General features: G+C 38.8%; 1 protein-coding gene across 2 annotated transcripts in view; it reads right to left on the bottom strand.

Annotated features, from left to right (window-relative positions):
* DPH6 (diphthamine biosynthesis 6) overlaps positions 1-18,480 on the bottom strand; it is a 435,665-nt gene that overhangs the window by 167,545 nt on the left and 249,640 nt on the right. The window lies entirely within an intron of this gene.

Here is an 18,480-nt window from a genome sequence, read left to right as displayed (position 1 = left end):
CTTAGACTCAAATCTGAATTTGGCCTAATATGTTAAATGTAAGGAAAAAAGCTGACAAGATGAAAGTGGAACACATAAACACAGCAAAAAAAGAATAAAAATGTAATGGTTAATAATACCCTTAGTAATCACTTGACTATTCCTAGCTATATTCAGTCAGAAAGGAGAGGTACTTAATATCTGAGAACACAAAGAAAGGGTCACATGGTTGGGTAGGGGGCAGGAAGAGTGAGAAAGAGAGAGCAAGCTGCATGACATTCTGGCTCCACTTAAAATCACTCTAAATAGTCCTTTCTTCCAGTTCTTTTCAGCTTGAACCTCAGAATTATCTAGATCTGAAAGTGATTATAGTTGAATGAATGTAACCAGTGACTAATAAAGGGATTGGCAAACATTCAGATATAATAAGAGTGAGCCTGAACTGTGCTCAAATCTAACCTAATTTTTGTCTGGGAGCTCAATTAACTTGGTATATTTTACTGTACGTCCTGAATCTAGTTGGGATGAGATGACAAAGTGCTGAATAATATAAAAAATATTCATTAATAAAGCTACAAAGAGGAGGGTGAATCAAACAAAAACAATAATGGAACTAATATTAAACTAGTGGGATGGCAAAGTTTACAGGGATTCAAATGCCTGTGGGTCTTTTAATGGCTAAATGAAATATGATGAACTCAGCATTCTCTAAAATCTTAAAATAAATAAATAAATAAATAAATAACACACTGCTATTTTCAGAGTGATATCTTGATTTTGATGAAGTATTAATGCTACTTTAGATGTTTTTGGCCACATGTAGATCCTAATCCAGCACCCATTGAAGTCAATGGAAAGACTCCCATAGATTTCAGAGGAGCTCCTTTAGACCATCAATGCATGTTACTCTTCCATTGCATATTGGCAGTTGTCCCCTGAAGAAAGCTGAAAACATTTTATGTGAAGGATCATTTTTTAACATAATAAATTATACTATTCTACTCAATTGTCTTATGCTGGATTTACACTGGTATAATTTCCAGAACAGAATTAAATTACTAATCAATATTTTAAATTAAGAAATCATTTAAAAAAAGCAGGAACATATGGCTGTATAAAATAGCAGCCATCCTGCTAGAATTACTATTACTTTATTCCATTTACTATGGCTGGCCAGTTTTGAAAAAGCTCAGCACCCACAACTGGGGCCAGATTTCAAAAGAACTCGACTCTCATTAGGTATCTAAAAGAAGTGGCCATGTTTTTAAGAATGCTCAGCACCTAGCGATTCCCATTGAGAACAACATAAGGACTGAGAACTATGGGAGCTACTGAATACTGAATTGTAATGCTAATGAGAAAATTCAATTGGTTAGCTATCTGTATACTGAAATCACATACTGGTTTTATTTTAAGGTTGTGTCATACTGCGCTCCTCTAAATATTAGGTTACAAAAGTGGTTAATCTGTATCAAAGAAAATCACCTTCTATAACAAGAAGGAAACAATATTCAATAATAAACACAGGGATGAATGCTGTGACTAAGACTCACTCATCTCTGTGGACTCTCATTAACTCCTGTACTTCACTCCTTATTTTTCCTTCCCAGGCCAGCTTTCCTACCCCATACCAAGTGTTTCTCAGAGTGGCACTGCTGACTTATAGTTTGCAATTATGCCTGGCATTTCAACATTTCTTGAAGAAAACAGTTACTTTAACAACATTTTACACTAGAACTGGGTTTAAAAAAGGGGGAGGTCAAGGTTTTTCCCCCACTTTGAACTTTAGGGTACAAAAAGTGGGGACCTGCATGAACACTTTTAAGCTTAATTACTAGCTTAAATTCGGTATGCTGCCACCAGCCAGAATTTAGTGTCTGGCACACTTTCTGTTCCCCCAAAATCTTTCCTGGGGAACCCAGACCCAAACCCCTTGGGTTTTAAAATAAGGAGAAATTAACCATCCCCCTCCTTTTCCCCCTAGACTTTCCCCTCCCTGGGTTGCCTTGAGACGCTTCACACCAATACAAACTCCTTGGATCTTAAAACAAGGAGGAATTAACCATCCCCCTCTCCTTTTCCCCCCACTAATCCCTGGTGAGTTCAGACTCCATCCGTTGGATTTTAAAACAAGGAAAAATCAATCAGGTTCTTAAAAAGAAAGCTTTTAATTAAAGAAAGAAAAAGTAAAAATTATCTCTGTAAAATCAGAATGGAAAATGCTTTACAGGGTACTCAGATTCATATAGACTAGAGGGGTCCCCCGGCCTAGCCTTAGATTCAAAGTTACAGCAAACAGAGGTAAAAATCCTTCTAGTAAAAAGACACATTTACAAGTTAAGAAAACAAACATAAGACTAATCCACCTTGCCTGGCTATTACTTACAATTTTGAAACCTGAAAGACTGATTCAGAAAGATTGGGAAAGCCTGAGTGTACGTCTGGTCCCTCTTAGCCCCAAGAGCGAACAACGAACCAAACAAAAAGCACAAACAAAGACTTCCCTCCACCAAGATTTGAAAATAGCTTGTCCCCCTATTGGTCCTCTGGTCAGGTGTCAGCCAGGTTACTGAGCTTCTTAACCCTTTACAGGTAAAAGAGACATTAACCCTTAACCATCTGTTTATGACAGGGGATATCTACAATATTTCTTTTGAACATTTCTCCCTGTACTTTCAAAATTTTGAAATTTTTAACAGTTCTGTGATTTATCAGAAAGCAAAATGAAAATTTTCTCACAAACATTCCCAGTTTTTTTTCAAACTCTGAAATTTCACATTAATCAACATTTTAGCTAGCTCTATATTGCATATGTTTATAGAATAGTATTTTCATTATTCTCTACATAAATAAACACAAATAATGAAAATATGGCCTCATTCAGCCCTGGTCCTACATTTATTGCTTCATTTGCTTTTAATTAGTTTGTTTTAGAAAGAAGGATGAGCTTGGTGCTCAGGTCCTAGAGTGAGGAGTACAGTATAAAAACAGAACAGAATAGTGGTTAAGGGAGATCAAGGTTCAATTCCCTGTTCTGCCCCAGACTTCATATTTGAACTCTGACATATAACTTAGTCTCTCTGTGCCTCAGTTTCCCATCTGTGAAATGGAGATAACATTTCCCTATATCACTGGAGTGTTGGTGAGGGAGATAAATCAGTGTGTCAGGTGCTCAGATACTATGATAATGGAAGGCCACATAAGAACCACAGATATATTTCTTGCCCTTCTTTTCTATTTATTTATTTTATTTATTTATTTTATTTAAGCTTTCTTTCTACTATACACCAGGGCATAGGTTTTCTTCTCTTATTCAGCTTTTTGCCTTCACTCTATTTTTCTGTAGTATTAATACTGTAGATACTCCCTATCTCACCTTTCCATCTACCTGCGTTGTTGTCTCCTTATATTGTTTCAGTTTCTCTTCTACTTTGTTTTAGTCTTTTCTTCTTTTTAGTCTTTTTCTCTCTCACACCTTCCATTGTGTTCCTTTCTCCCTCCTCTTCTTCCCTCCTCTTCCTGAATGTCTCCTTCCAACTCACTCAGGGCTTGGCTACATTTTATAGTGCTCTGACTTGCTGCATTAGGAGTGTGAAAAATCACCCTCCAAGTGCAGCAAGTCTGAGTGCTTTAAAGCGCTAGTGTAGACAGGCTCCAACTGCTAGGAGCTGCACTCCCACCGCTCGGAGCTAATCCCCTCGTGGAGGTGGATTACCAGGAGCTCTGGGAGAGCTCTCTCCCAGCACTCGCACACAACCACACTCACACTACAAAGCACTGCTGCGGGAGCGCTCCCACAACAGCGCTTTGAAGTTTCCAGTGCAGCCATGCCCTCACTAATTCTCTTTCCCAATCCACAATTTTTCTCCTTCCACTCCCAAATGAATTCCTCTAATTATCTTCCCAAGGCTTATTCCATTCACGTTGCCATGCTCACTGCTGCCACGTCCACCTCAACCATTCACACACACACTGCACTAATGCTTTTCTCCTTCCTCTCGTACATACGCATATGACCACCTTTACTTCATCCTCTCTTACAAAATGACACCCTGTCACACTTTCACACACCCGCAACACACACATTCACATTCTTACTCCTGTGTCCTATTTCCTCCTCCCTTATTCCTTCTCATTTTCTGTTACAGTCTAATTTAAAACCAGATGCAGAGGATGTAAGCTCTTGCAGAGAACTGGGATGTAGGCGGTCAGACCTAGTGATCAGAGCAGTGGCGGTCACACATAGTGGTTGGAGCAGGAGTCAGGAACCAGCTACTGGAGCTGGAGTTGGGTCAGAGCCACAGTCAGAGTCAGAGGTGTGGGGAGTAGGAGCAAGGATCAGGAACACCTAGCTGCTTAGACAACTTCCTGTGCACCTCCTTCTGGCTTTAACAAGAAGTCTGGGCCAGTTAGAGAGGTTGGATGTCTCCTCCAACTAGGAGCTACGTGAGCAATGCCCCTGGTGAGCTAGAGTCCACTAGCCCACACAATGGAACTCCAATCTTAACTGGGGCCTCTAGGCACCAATACAATAATGTATTATAAAACAGTAATGCTAATCACATTCACAAACTGTCAAGGGGAATTTTACAGTACTTGCTATGAGCAACAGTTTTTTAACCTAGATAAGAATTTTCAATTAAGAAAATGATTTAAATATTCACAACCCCGTTTGTTTCTCACGCCCCACATTTCATATTATTTAAATAAAAATATGGCCTAGAACAATTATCATTTAAGAATACTTCCGCCCTGAAAAAAATGACTCTAAAAATGGCATGTGGAGATGCTGTATCTCTCATCAACTGACATCAACACTTGTAAAAAAGACTCTAATCCGCAGCTATATTATAGTTGCTTTGCACTGCTCTGCACGTAACCCTACGCAATCATATCTGGCTCCTAGACGGTCATCCCAAAGTCATTCTCTAGCAGCCCATGGAACAAGTTCCAATGTTACCTGCCTTCACTGTGGCCAGTAGAAAGGGGACAAGGCCAGACTTCTCTCTCGCTCTACAACTCCCAGCTACTTTATTGATTCCTCAGGCTCCTCTAACTTCTGCTCTGTGAGTAGTCTAATGTACAGTCATCCCAGGAGCAGAGAGCCAAGGATGAGGACCAAGGAATTTGTAAGCCAAATTCTGCTTTCAGACAATGCATCTTTACGGTCTTCAAATTAAGCCCTCAGTCACAGTTGTGCAATTCTATTGACCTTCAGTAAACCTACATGGCGTAACTGAAGAAAGAATTGGTAGATAATGGGGCTGCACAGGTGTAAATAAGGACAGAATTTGACCAGAAGAATCTTTATAGCTAATAGTGATGTGCAACAATGAACCCAGCTTCACCTTCAGAACCCAGAGTTAAGTTTGCAGTGCTACAGCTAGAAAAAAAAAACACAACAATATGTTATTATAATATGATAAAAATAATCTGGCAGTCATTGAGAGTTGATAAACATGGAGACCCACAATGCCATTTTAACTCTATAATTTTTTAAGGTAGAACCACACAAAGCTCATGGCGTCAAATACTCTCCCTCTGACCATTCAGTGAGCATCTGAGGAGACTTGCCAGATGTGCAAGACTGAGTGAGAAAGAAGAGGTTACTTACATGTAACCAGAGGTTCTTTGAGATGTGTGGTTCCTATCTGTATTCCACCAAGGGGTTACACATGCGCATCATGCATCCAGAGTTGAAGAATTTGCAAGTACTGTCTGCTGGTCCGCACATGCGCTCTGGCTTGCCTTGTGCTTGTGTCTGAGGTGATAAAGGGAGGGGTGGACCAATTGCTTCTTCAGTTCCTTCTCTACCATGAATTGACCAGTCTGCATCAGAGAGAAAGGCTGGTGGGAGTGGAATACAGATAGAGACCACACACCTCAAAGGCCTTCCAGTTACAGGTAAGTAACCTCCTCTTCTTCAAGTGATGGTCCCTATTGTATTCCACTGAGGATGGCTAACAAACAGTACCTAAGCAAGAGGAGGGTTGAGGATGAAGATGGAATGGTCGTGCGTAGAACTGCTGTGGTGAAGGAGGCATCCACTGCCAAGTTCTGCACTAAGATGTATTGTGCTGCAAAGGTCTATTCCTGGAATTGCCCAAAGTCATCTGGTTGGGGGTGATGCAGCCACCACATTGTCAGGAGAGGAAGAGGGGAACCTTGCTGTTTCTGGCAGAACTGTTGGAACAGGGCTAAAATTCTTCTTCCATCATTGGGTCTGTATTTCTGATGGAAGGATCCTTCAAGGAGGAAACAGATGATGGTTCCATTGTGGATTGGGTGGGTTCCAAGGGGGAGTATTGCCGAGGGACCCCAATATGGCCAATAGGTTGCCTCCAATGGAGGTTATGGGAGTCCCCACAGCATAGAGTACCATCAGCTTGGTGGTGGTTGCGGAGGTAAATGTTGCCAGCGATGTAGTGGTTTCTGTAGTGCATAAGGGTGGTAAGTTAAAGGAGGTTCTTCTCCTGGTTCCAAGTTGTTGGGGAGAAGAAGGCAAATCCAGTTTCTAGTGGCAGGACCATCTGAGCCGACGGAAGAGTGTAGGACATTGGGTGAGGGGTCCTGTTTTGGAGGCACATCCCTTAGTGGAGATATAATCTCTTTAGAGGTAGAGGACCTAAAGGAGGTGGGGAGAGTCCAGATTCAGGAAGACAAAGACTTCTTAGGGAGCAGCTACAGTTCTAGAACTTCTCAGAGTGAGAGGCACTCTCCTTCATCGTCTCATAGCCCCCTAACCTCTGACTGAGTTACTGAAGTCTTCAAATCTTGATTTAAAGTCTTCAAATTACAGAGAATCCACCATTTACACTAGGTTTCACCCATGACACATGCTGCAGAGGAAGGCTGTCATCAGAACCAGTGCTGGGGTCTTTCCCAGTGCAGGAGGATCCCATGTCTTGTGGGATTCCTAGGATACCAATACAGATAGGTCAGCACCCGGAACCGCTGGGTCCCATTATTTTGGGGTCTTTTTTCTTATGCTTGTGTGTCTTAGACAATACTCTGTCCCCTTGGACTGAGGTGGTGGAAGGAATGTCCATCTTCTTTGATTTGGATGAAGACTTCATATCATGGCGAGCTCCGTGAGATGTTTATGGAGGCAAAATGCCCGGCCTTCTCAGGTGCAGCTGGGGAAGGATTGACAAACACTGCACCACACTGCGATCTGAGCTTCTCCCAAGCAGCACTGGTGGTCATCACTGACCAAGAAGGATCATGGACAGGAGGTGCAGAGTCCTGGGCATAGTCCGGTACCTGCACATGGGTACGGGGGTAAAGTAGGAGTGAAAACTCCATATCTATCTAAAACAAATGAAACTAAGTAATTATTAAAAACTTATAAAACTAGAAAAGAAATAAAACGTATTCTATTGTAAAAACTCTTTAAAAAATTCATACAACTGTTGTTTCTAGAAGTGCATCAGAGACATGGACACAGGGTTCCAATTCAGACCATGTGGCAGTAAGAAGGAACTGACAATGTGGGTCGGTCTGCCCTGCTCTTTATTGCCTTACATGGAATCACACGGCAAGCTAGGTGCATGCGTAGACCAACAGGCACTGCTTTCAAATTCTCCGATTCCGGATGCATGGTGAGCATGTATAATCCCTCAGTGAACTACAAGAAGAAGAAATGCATGTCAAAAGATGGTGGACAAAGCAGAAAAGGAAAGGCACCACTAGCTATGTGTGTTCTCCTTTCCAAAATTCTTAGATGTCTAGTTAAAAATGATAGTTTTTCTAATGTCAACTATACTTCTTGTAGGAGCACATCATCTCATCTCTCTGATAGGAGTAGTGTAACTGAGATCATATTTTCATAAAAGTAAACTGATCTTCAACATTTTCACATTCAGTAAGTAGTTATAAGCTATAAAAATATGCTTTCCATTAATACCAGACTTCCAGTCTTACAGGATATTGTGTTTTTAGAAAGTCCCCATTTAAGATCCTAGTGACAGAGAATGTCTGGTAGCGATTATGATGCTTTTCAAAAACAGTTTAAAGATGAGGCCTAGAGGAGACACCATACAAGAAAAGTTTGATTCTATTAACTTCTATAATGGGACGCTGGCACAGTATCTTAAGAGTCCAATGCATACAGACACTATTTAAAAAAAAAAAGAAAAAAAGGGACAGGTGGAGGGACACATTATCAGAAGTGGCTGCAGACTGAGAAGACTATGTTTAGGAAGCTGCATCACTCATTTCTCAGATCCAAACTGGTTCTCTGCTTCACTCATTGGTGGAGGATCTCTCTTCATAATAGAACAGTCTGTAAGTGTACATTAAGTACTATATATTTTGCATTGTTCTCTTCTCCAAACAAGGGAATCTCCTTGGCAATACTTTAAATCCATAATCAAATATACATTGGGTAAAATTCCACACAGGTGAGTGCAGAAACATTCATGTGACATTCTCTACGTCGATTAAAATAAACTTAATTTAACATTCATGGTGAGTGGAGAGACTGAACAATGGAACATTGTTATGCCATTAGGTCAGCTTTACAAACTTTTAGACTATCTGCTGATGATATCTCCAACTATTGTCTCCAGGGCCCTGGATTCTACCATGTAGGAAATAATTTCTGCTATTGATTTGAACACTACATGCTAACTCCATGCTTATCCATTTACTATTATTAGTTCTCAAAATTTTCAGAATCTAACATGGATGAATGATGAAATGTAAATGGTTGACAGAGTGTAACATTTTCTAAAGGCCTGCAATCACAGAAATTATACATATTATAGACACCTGTTGCTTTTGTGTCACTATATTTGCAAAATGGGCCTTCTGAAAAATATAAGCCACGTTTTGAATGCAAAATGAAAAGAAACATTTAATCTGTAATTAAAAATATATATTTACCATACTATCTTCTAAAATACACCTAGCTTTCTGAAAAAATTGATACTTAGTTCACTGCACATAGTGCAATACTAATGCATAAGGATAGGGGGGTTGCAACTCAACAAAAGTACAGTTTCTTTCGTGTTCTCACAGAGAATGTTTTTATGGGAAAATTTTCTTTTATGAAAAATGAATTTTTTTCAGTGACACACATCAATTATTGTATCTGACAAGCATCACAGTTTGTTTGAAAACTTAATCAGAGCTGTAAACTATGGATGACAGAGAGACAGATTAAAAACCTCATAAAGTGTATATAAAGGGCTATTATTTTGCAAGCAACAAATGATTTAGAATGACCTGAACTAACATTATTAAAACCCACTTTTAGGCTGTAGAACCCTATAAATAATCCTGTTTTTCTTTTTTCTTTACACAGTTCTTCTTGATCTAGTTATAACTGTACAGTATTATTAGTTTCACATGTATCATGTTTCCAGATACTGGGTGTTGAAAGATTTATTCATGTTGAGCTGCACCCTAAGGTAATTCAGTTTTCAAAAAACCTAATTCTACAATTATAACCATCTCAAAGACAGAACACTCTGACTATCAACCTTTAGGTAAGAAGAAACATTTGTATACTACAGATTGTAAGATTGGTTTTATAAGTGACAATTTTCTTTTCATTTTCCCCCTTTTTTATTTTATTTTCTTATTAGACCCTCAACTCACAAATGCTCAACTGTCACAAAAGATCAGTGTTACTGAACCGCCAACATTAATCTTTTGTTTGAAATGCATAAAGAAAGACAAATAAAGGAGACAACACAAAATGTCTTCTTGAAGTAGAACCAGATATTGAAATGATAAATAACATAACCTATGAGCACTAGTTATAATGTTCTTGGGCGGAAGAAATTTCTAAATATCAAAGATAGTGGCATCGTTGTCAGGTGGTCCATAAATAAACCCCGGTCAATTCATGACATTGGACCTTTTCTTCTTGCTATACTACTGTAAATAAGCATGTTCCCCTTGCCTGTCTGAATTCTACATGCCCATTTCCAGAAATGCCGCAGCAGATAAGTAACACTGTCATGTCCGTTTTGTCAACTACATGGTGATTATCCTTTTCTATCTGCAGTTTGGGAACATTATCAAGGTCAGAAGCAATCACTCAGAAAACCCCTCCTGATGCTCTTGTGTCTTATAATTTCTATAAGAACCTTTCATAAGTAAACTTTATAGTGAAGTTCATGTACAATTAGCAAGAAATTCACTTTTCTTATAAATTGCAGAAAGAGAAATTATGCCAGTAACCAATTAGATATCTAGTCAGAGTACACATTAATTGTACGTAATCACATCTTACTCCAATGCTACAATTTGGATTTATCATCCCTGAATTAAACTTCTTCTTCTGTTTGGGCAAATGCCTACCTCGTTCAACTCTCCTGACTTCCATTTTTTTTGACAAATTGGTTATGAGGCATTTACAACCGATGCACATATCGCAAAATTATTTCTGCCAAGCTTCCTCCATGACCTGCCCGTGGGACATGACATGCTCCGAGACGCATCGCTCTATCAAATAGAATCTTTCCAGGACAATGCAAATTATGACAAATTCCATCATCCCGCATTATGCGCTTCATGCTAATCTTCCTAATTCGAGAGAATCAGGAGGGCTTGCTGTTCTGCTGAAGGGCACGTTGTCTGATTGAATGATGGTGAAAGAATGTTTGCAATCCCCTTCATTTCCTAATCCCAGCTGTGGCCACCTCTGCCCTACAACCACCAAGCAACCTTTTCTGCTATATAATTCCTACACCAGAATTAACTTACGATCTACATAGCCTTTTGGCAGTGCATGAAAATTACCAACAAGGACAATTCTGTGGTCCTAAAGTTAAAAGGTATTGTATTCTTAGAGAAGTACTTTTACCAAATGTTGCACATTGACTCTTCTTGCTGACTTCTCCTAGCCTGTCAGACTGTCACATTGGGAATGCAGCATCTCCGAGAAGTTAAGCCTTCTCCCACAAAGGCTTTTGAACCAATCATTTTGATGATAGGATTCTACCTATTTCTAGTCTCAAGTGCTTTTGACTTTGGAAGGGTATGCTGCTCGCTTCAAAGCAAATGGCCAATCTGCAAAACATTCCCGAAAAAGTGTCCAGGAAAGAAGAAAAGGGGGGTGAGTAGATAGAAAGGTAAATTTTCTGGACAATTCTTCACTGATTCAGAAGGTGGCAGTATTACTACATGAAACAAACCTACCATATACGTGATATTCTATATCCACATTGCTGAAATAAACATGTTTAATTCCCAAAGAAACATATATTTTATCCTGTGGCATAATTTACTTATAACATTAAAACTCAAACATGGAGCAATTTGTAGCAATAACTATGATTATGCTGTTAGTGGCCCAAATGTCACTGTCTAGATTAGGCTAAATGATACCTAGCACCAAAGAGCTTCTATGATTTATTTTTTATCGTCACTGGTAGAACTTGCATGCTTAAAATGCTCCCCAGAAAAATGCCTTCAATAAATAAAAAAGGATGAAAAGATTGAAATAATACAGTCTTATTGTTCACTGAGGTGATCATAAAAAAAAGTAGTCACAGGAATGATGTAAATTTTAAATCTCAGTCAAACTGTTAAGAAAAAATAAATATCCTGGGCAGCTAGACATTTTATTTTGGGCTTTAAAATAAAAACTCACTATATGTAAATAATTCATATTACAGAATTTTGAATTAAAATGTACCTCAACGTTTGTATCCCAGATGAATAATGTTAAAAAGATTTTAGAACTAAGAAAACAATTTCAGCCCATTATGCAATAAGGCTTATAATTTTAAAGTAATTCAGTTTCTGGGAAAGTAGGTAAATATATGGGGCTGTTTCATTTAAAATGATAGACTACTGAGATTTTTAATGGCTTTTATTTTAATTTACATCTCAACTAACAGAGACCTTTTTCCATCTATTTTTATAGTCAAAGAATTTCAATCTACAGGAACTGTGTCAATATTAAAGATATTATTTCTCTTATACTATTACTTTAAATAAGAATAGTTTTTTAAAAATGAAAAACAAGTAAGCCAGACAGTAAGTCATACTCTCTTTCTAGCTCAGCAAGGTTTTCAGAATGGATAAACACTTACAAAGTAATTAAAATAAAGGCAACTTTTATTTAGCATTTATAGTCTATGCTTTAATGGAATCTTGCATAATTAGTTTGATGCTTTACTGAGTCTTCATACATGCCTAATAAGTACCTAGCACAGATCCACATTAACGTATTACTAAGATGAGACATGAAGAGTTTTAGCTTTACATTTCATTCCCAGTGAGACCCAAACCCTCAGAGGTAAATGACTACGTTAGCATCATTTCAGCAAAAGGCACCGGCACACCCTGTGCATGCTGCGGCTTGTTGACATGAACCAGGGCAGGCAGACACCAATAATACATGAAGTGTGGTTCAGAGGCAATTAGGATCAGTTGTCAAGGCCAGGCCATTAATGAAAGAACATGTCAGAGGAGCTGGAGACTTCAATGGTTGAGGGCAAGAAGGCGATTTAGTGTGACAGATCGAGTCCTTCCAATGTCCTCAGTGGTACATGCTAATACCAGCCTTAACAACCTTTTGTGGCAGTGTATAATGCGACTAACATGGACTTTGATTCAGCAAAATGACTGCTGCCACTGTTAGTCTGTCTCATTCCAACAACAGTAGAAGCACTGCTACAAATAATTACCCACTTCCTTCTCCCCCTCCTCCATCTAATGCAGCCGTCTTTTATGCATGCTGCACCGTTTTTCACTAGAAGGTCACAACGTTTATCACGCTGTTTTGCTTTTCTTTATAAGATGCCCTTTCTATTGATTAATATAATCTGAAATGACCCAATAAAACAGCTTTTCTGAAGTAAAAGAAAATTAATTAAAAACACAGCATCCCCTCATATGGTTTATAACAAACACGAATAAAGCAAATCAAACTGGTCTAAGGGACACGTTCTCTATTATGTGAATTACTTGGGGAGGCAGGTGAGAGATAGCAGGAGAGTTATTAACCTAGTCTACTGGATCAAAAGTGTATGGTAACCTTAACCTCCATGAAAATGAAATGCTGAAGGTTTATAAATAACTAGACATTGCTGCCCTTCCTATTGTTACAGTCATCACAACTGAGCACTAACAGCTTATAAAAGAAGCTGCAGATCAGAAATTTCTAATGCTCAATTAGAGGAAGTAAGAATGCACTAATATTAATAGAGGATAGCAAAATCTTAAACAAGAGCTACACTTGATGGACAATATTTTAAAGAGGTTATGTGAAATATCTTCAGAAAAATAAAACAAAATGACCACAGCTTTATTCTGATGTTACATATGTGTTCCTTATAAAACATGCAACCTGACTTACAGTAAAGCACAGTTTTCAAGTGTGTTAAGGCCTTCAAGAAACATTTAGTTTTACCCAGTATCTAAGCAGCTCTTGTTGTGTGCAGTCTTTCTTATGAATTTCTTTCTAGCTTTTCAAACGTTCTAGTCACTTGACAAATGTACTATAAGACATGTGTGGGTAGGAGAATCTTAGACACTAGGAGATAACAGAAAAATGAATGGACACTGGAACTTCCCACACAATTCCAGAGTACATTCATAAATTTGTCAAAGTAGACAGAATCCTACAAATGACAAAAAATTGGGTTTGAGACTTATTTTTCTTTTTATTTACCTTAGGTCAGATGATGTGGTATTCCCCTATCACTTCTGTCACTTGGCGATGTCTGAACTGACCTTCCTAGAAGCAACACTTATCTGTGACTGACAGGAGCAGCCATCTCTGGTAGAACGAATTTTCCCTCTCTCTTTTCTTGTCTCTCTTTACCCTTGCCTGGTTTCTGTCTAGCTAGTTTCCCCCTCACCTCTTATTTTCATTCAATTTATTTATTTGCCCTCTCCCTTCTTTGCTAATCTCTTCTCACCCCACCTTTGACAATCTTCCCCCTTTCCTCCAAGCGCTTAACATTTTCCCCTCCCACTTTGGCATATTTCTTTGTACCCTTCACTGCCTGTCTGTTCCTTTGCCGTGTTACTCCATCTAATCCGAACCTTTGCCATTGTTCCATTTCTTTCTTCTCCTCTTTCCCCCAGCACCTCCCATGAGTTCTTCTGTGAAATCTTGGTCCCATTCAAGTTAAATGGTAAAACTCCCATTGACTTCAGTGCAGACAGGATTTCATCTCTAGAGTTTAACAGAAGTGCAGTGAGTATCCAATTAGGGTTGCCAACTTTGGATGGATGAATTCCTGGAGGTTTCATCACATGACATAATCTTTAATTGCTGGAGACTCCAGGGCAATCCTGGAGGGTTGACAACCCCCATATCCAATAAACTTCTTGCATCTAACTTCATTAGCAGTACAGGTGATTTCTGTGTCTCAGGGTAATAAAAAATAAAAAAAATATGTCACAACATACCACAATTATATGTCCAGAGTGTGGTACTGCATTGTGAAAGGAACCCTGAATTTCCAATAAGGAACACATGGAAAAATTACAACTAGAACTACTTTTAAATATTTCAACTATATTCAATAATTATTTTAATTTATAATAACCATACAGAAAGGACTAGAGCATCTACCCCAGGCACTAAGCACCTTTACCAAAAATTAAAACTAACAAATGTAAACCAAGTGGCTGCTCCTCACCCCCAAGCCACAGAGACAGACCAATCAGAAAAAAAAAAAATCAAGTCCAAACAGTAAGTGTCTTCCCAATAGTTGTCAGCTATTATCACAAACCTCCTTCCCCAAAAGCCCAGTAAAGAGATGAGTCTTTTAAGGTTCTTAACAAGTTAAGAACATTTTAAAAAATGTGCTTCATATCACAATATTTCACTCAGACAAGAAGCCCTTGAAAACACTACTGGAGAAAAAAAAAAGACATAAGGACACTGTATGTTGAAAAGATGTTTTCCTAAGTATTGCGCTCTTTATCCTATACACAATGTTCCTGTGGTGCTGCTTGGTATCTACAATCTATCATACTTGTTTTACTTTCATTGTAACATTTGCTTCAAAATTATTATTCCCTTTTGGAAATGCTTATTTATAAAAGGTTTCCTGCCTTTACACAAGCTCAATTAAACAGAGTTCCTCATTTATTAGCTCATATTTTAATAATATCTTGCCATGTGGGTATGGCAATAATCATCACAATAAACATAAGGATCAAAGATCGCTGGATATATAGATGGCATGTACAATTAATAAAAAATATTCCACATCACAAAGATCTAACACTCTAAAACTCCAAAATCTTACTTCAGAATGAGATGTTCTAGTTGAGGCATGTTTCTGTGTAATTATCATAAATCTTTTCACAAAAATGAGTTAGTTTTAATAATAAATAGGGACATTTTGCAAGCAAACTAAAGAAGTGAACACAAATAAAACTCTAATATGAATAAGTTAGCACTGGCAATATTTCATAATGAAGATGTGTACTTAAAGTGGAACTACATTCATCACACACAGAACGAAGTTTCTTTCCTTCATGTTCCTGATTTGATTCACATGCCACTGCCTGTAAAATCACAATGCATTCCAATGATAACTGTTATGTTGTCACAATGTATTGTAATTATATAAGGATCAGACTGAGGGAGAGAACAATTAGGTTGCAAGGAAGCAAGCATATTTGTTACAACACACAAATTTTATATAATTAGTTATAATGAGTAAGGAAAATGGCACAGGAAATGCAAGAAAGAAAATAAATGTTACAGTGTATCAGTAATAAATTCCCTTTCTTATCAGTGCAAAAGAGCTAAGAATTACAGCTACACAAATATAAAAAAATAATTAGAAAATAAAATGAATCCTCAGAGTACAACCAGCAAATCATCTTACATATATATTGTATTTTTATTCCCTGAGGAACCCAAAACGCTTCACAAATAGAAATAAAACTATATACAGGAAACTTCATCTATCACTGATATGCAGCTACCTCTGGAATGAAAGGCAGCAGCTGCTTGACAACTCATAATACTACTGTAAAACAACTGGAGAGAAAGTGAATATCTTACCCATCTGGAACTGAATATGGAATTCAGTAAGACATTATCTAATTATCCAACATAAATTATGGTCCAGACCACTCTGAAGTCAACATCTTAATATCTGGAAACAGTGCCTTGGATTTTGACCATAACTTATTTCTGTGTGCGAGATGGCACCTCCTAAAGCCTCACACACATTGTAGAAAAGCACTGGTTCAAGTAGTGACTCAGAGAGAAGAATCCCACCAGCATCACAATATAGATTATACTTTGTAATTCTATAAAGGGTTACATAGGAGTGTGATCAATACAGGCTGTTAAAACAGGAAATCTAATAGTTTATTAATTAAAATGACTGAGAGCCATCTTTCAGTCTCAGAATGCTGAGAAAGTTAAACTAACCTTTATGTCAGACGTTATAGTTCAGTACCCAAATCAGACTAAGTAACTTTTCTTTAATTGGCTAATGGCAAATATTGCCTCTGCTTTGAAACATAAATCACTAACGGTTTTTTTCTATTAGTTGTTAGAAACTAGTTTTTTCTAATGAAGTCCTACCTTTTCTTGGCTGGTTTTTGTCCTGCCATAGAAAAGGGTGCTTGCACTGCTCAATGAGCATAGGTTTGCAGTGATGTGCCAAATTAATTTTCAAATACACAATCTTCTTTGACAATGGTTCAAGTGTATGATCATATTCCATACCAGTGACATACGTAAATACTTTTCTATAACAGTTGCAAAACATATACGTATGTTGGTGGCCAGATATACAACACATAAATATACACATATTCTTAGCTTTATATATGAAAATAGCCCTTTTGAGTTCAATGGAACTACTCATATGTATAAAGGTAAGCACATATGTAAATGCTTGTAGAAACGGGGCCTAAAAGTGAAATCCTCATTCCACTGAAGCTAATGGAAAACTCCCATTGTCTTCAATGGGGTCAAGAATTCACCATATGATTTTACTTCAACTCTGCTGCAGACAGGAAGGATGGTCCAGTTGTTAGGGCACTAACCTGGGACCGAGAGACGAAGTTTCACTGCCCCGTTCCGCCATACACTCCCTGTGTGATCTTGGGTCATTCATTGCAATTGGAGGTGTGACTGCAGCTTGTGTAGGTATGCCCACTCTGGCTTTAATCTAGCTAGCACAGCTAAAAGTTGCCATGAAGATGCAGTTCCATGGACCTGGGTATGGGCTAGCAGTGTGAGTATGTGTCCAGGGTTTTAAGTGGGCTTGTACAGCCTGCACTGCCATTTGTGTTGCCAAATCGTCACTGCTAGTTTTAGCTATGTTAGCTAAATTAAAGCTAGTTTGGGTATGCCTACACAAGCTGCAATCACACATCCAGCTGCAGTGTACGTATACTCTTAGTTTCTCTGTGCTTCATTTTTCCGTTTGTTCAATGGGGATAATAGCCATTCTTTAGCTCATAAGGGAATTGTAAGGAGAAATTCATTAAAGACTGCAAGCTGCCCAAATACTATGGTAATGCGGGCCATATAAATACTTTATACAGATGGCTAGATATCTAGCAAACATATGCCTACTTTGTTCCGGTGTTTACCTCTGCTGAATGAAGGCTTGAGTCTGACAGATTCTGACTACCCTCAGCCCCTATTGACCTCTAAGGGTATGTCTACACTACAGGATTATTCCGATTTTACATAAACTAGTTTTGTAAAACAGATTATATAAAGTCGAGTGCATGCGGCCACACTAAGCACATTAATTCGGTGGTGTGCGTCCATGGTCTGAGCTAGCGTCGATTTCTGGAGCGTTGCACTGTGAGTAGCTATCCCGTAGCTATCCCATAGTTCCCGCAGTCTCCCCTGCCCATTGGAATTCTGCTTTGAGACCCCAATGCATGATGGTGCAAAAACAGTGTTGCAGGTGATTCTGGGTAAATGTCGTCACTTATTCCTTCCTCTGTGAAAGCAACGGCATGACAATCAATTTCATGCCCTTTTTCCCTGGATTGCCCTGGAGAGCACCATGCACGGGACCATGGAGCCCGTCAAGCTTTTTTTTACTGTCACCACGTATCACTGGATGTGCTAACAGATGCAGTACTGGCAGGCGCTACAACCAGCAGAAATTCATTTGGCTTTGCAAGACGCAAAAGACGCGTTTATCAGTTGTTCTGTACCGTCTGCCATGCATTGTAAATTGGCGATGAGATGACAGTGTATCAGTCCGTTCTGTACCATCTGCTGCTGTATGGGTGCCTAGCGGAGGTCGGCCCAGGGCGCAAAGACGAAAAATGGAATGGATTCCCCGGAGTCATATCCGCGCCTTTATGTGATCGAAAAATAGAGTCAGTTCCTGCCTAGAAATGGTACAAAGAAGCAGTTACCTAGAGAACTTCAGAGAGCACAGTCCGTTCAAATCTCAGATCCCGCATTAAAGATGAAGCGGCATGCCATTCACAAGGGGTGCCGCCTGCAGCAACCCCACCTGTTCTTCCCTGCCCCCCAACCTGCCTGGCTAAGCCATTGTAGTGTCCCCCCATTTTGTTGTGATG

The sequence above is a fragment of the Chelonoidis abingdonii genome, chromosome 4 (assembly GCF_003597395.2).
Source record: "Chelonoidis abingdonii isolate Lonesome George chromosome 4, CheloAbing_2.0, whole genome shotgun sequence".
NCBI classification, from domain to species: domain Eukaryota; kingdom Metazoa; phylum Chordata; order Testudines; family Testudinidae; genus Chelonoidis; species Chelonoidis abingdonii.
The sequence above is the reverse complement of the archived record's forward strand: the minus strand, read 5'-3'. Positions and strand labels throughout refer to the sequence as shown.